Source organism: Sinocyclocheilus anshuiensis, unplaced genomic scaffold (genome assembly GCF_001515605.1).
Source record: "Sinocyclocheilus anshuiensis isolate Anshui unplaced genomic scaffold, SAMN03320099.WGS_v1.1 scaffold426, whole genome shotgun sequence".
Taxonomy (NCBI): Eukaryota; Metazoa; Chordata; class Actinopteri; order Cypriniformes; family Cyprinidae; genus Sinocyclocheilus; species Sinocyclocheilus anshuiensis.
Window position 1 is genome coordinate 875,328 of NW_015542362.1, and position 1,872 is coordinate 877,199.

General features: G+C 32.4%; 1 protein-coding gene across 4 annotated transcripts in view; it reads right to left on the reverse strand.

Annotated features, from left to right (window-relative positions):
- LOC107691928 (HAUS augmin-like complex subunit 3) overlaps nt 1-1,872 on the reverse strand; it is a 16,874-nt gene that overhangs the window by 12,023 nt on the left and 2,979 nt on the right. For 3 of the 4 annotated variants that reach the window (XM_016490777.1, XM_016490775.1, XM_016490778.1), the window contains exon 1: nt 1,702-1,769. The exons of the other annotated variant lie outside the window; for it this stretch is intronic. The gene's annotated coding sequence lies outside the window, so the exon portion shown is untranslated. Of the gene's footprint in view, nt 1-1,701; nt 1,770-1,872 lie in introns of those variants that run through there. 4 annotated transcript variants of the gene reach the window in all.

The window sequence follows — 1,872 nt, forward strand, 5'->3', positions numbered from 1 at the left end:
AAGAAATATTAATAAATCCTGTAATAAATGTATTGTTTAGGGATGCACCGAATGTTCAGAATAAGCGAAAAGACCGAATAAATTGTACCGAACAATGATATGACGCGATCAAATAGCAACCAGCGAAGAGAGGCACGCTCTTTATAATGCAGCACACATGTCAGCAGTGTGGAAGCATTTAAAACTGTCAGAGAAAGACGCAAAAATCATTACAAGGGGGTCTGATGGCCAAAAAATATTATTTTACGAACTTATTAATTTTAAGTTAAATTGTTCTTTGTTGGTATAATGTCTGCTAGAATGTAAAAAATGTTCAGTGTCAAATATTTTTAAATTGTTGTTTTGTAATTGATCTTTTCCTTTGAAAAGCAAGACAAAACAGTAAAAAGCACATTTTGGCTATTACAATAAAGACTTGTATAGACTGTAGGACTATACTATTTAATCTGCATATAAAACATTAGAAATGAGATGTTTCATTTTTATTGTGTTTGATTGTTAAAACAAAAAATATTTGTTGTTTGTCTCAATAAATTGTGTTAATTATACATACAGTGGTTAAATAAATAAAACATTCTATTGCTTTTTGTTTTAAAAAAAGGTTATAAAAATGTCAATAATTATCAATACCGAACGATATGAAACATTATATCGTTGATACATTTTTTAGCTATATCGCCCAGCCCTACACACTACCATTCAAGTTTGTCACATCCTTCAGAAACCACTCTAAATATAATCTTACAGACTGACCCATAACTGAACATACACACTCACATTCATTTAGCTACCTATCCAAATGAGGAATTCTGTTGTTTCTAAGGCTAATAATAAATAACTTTACGTAAACATCGTTTTTATTTTTAGAATTTAAACATTTTTTACACTCAAAACCAAACATGTACTATTGAAATTGGGTATTTGTATGGTCTCACAACACCTGTAATGGCCTGTATAAGCTATATTCGAAGACCAAACAACTATAATTAGCTGTGGCTGAATTCAAAGTTGAACAATTTCAGGTAACGTTAAACAGATTATTATAGGTTACAAATAAACAGGTTGCTTTGCTCTGTTTGTTCATCTAAGTTTCATCAGTTTCATCAGTAAGCTAAGAAAAAGGTATACTTATTTTTACTTTTACTTGTGTATGTTCTTAGCTAGATACGCTAGATACTTTACAATTTTGAAGTGATTGATTACAGATAAACAGCTATTACTTCGTTGTGGTTATTTAGCCTCATATGATCCGTGAAAGACAGCCAACAGGTTTGGAAAAAGCAGTCGTCACAAAACATCTGTGAACAACGTACTAACTATAGCAAAACACACGTAAATACTAAGATATTCAAAATATAATTGTTTTCAAAAAAGAAAAAATGGACTGTGTGAAACCGATCAGCAGTCAGAAGTTTCAAGACAGACTCAAGTCATGACCAATACCTCAAAGACAGCTAAAGTCAAAGTGGCCTTAACTTTACCGTCAGTACGACAGATGAACAACAATGTATTTTGAATTTCAAGAGCCGTTAAAAACGAGCTAACGTTAACGTAACGTTACTTGTTAAACGTTTACATTTAGCTATATTAGCTTGCTTTACTGGTTAGCCAAGTACAAACGACAATACATTTGCCACCATTGCTTTTTAAAAAACTGAATTTGACATATTTCACAAAGCAGTGTATCATAAATATCCCTACCTTGAAAAACAGAAGTTCAGAAGAACCTTTTGATGTATTGCAGTCTGTCTCGCTAGCCACTTCCGAAATGCCCGCGCTTGCTTCTTCTTCTTCTTGAAATTTTATTGGCGGTTGACAAACAACAAAATGGTGTATTTCCGCCACCAACTGGAATGGAGTGTGGATCAAAAA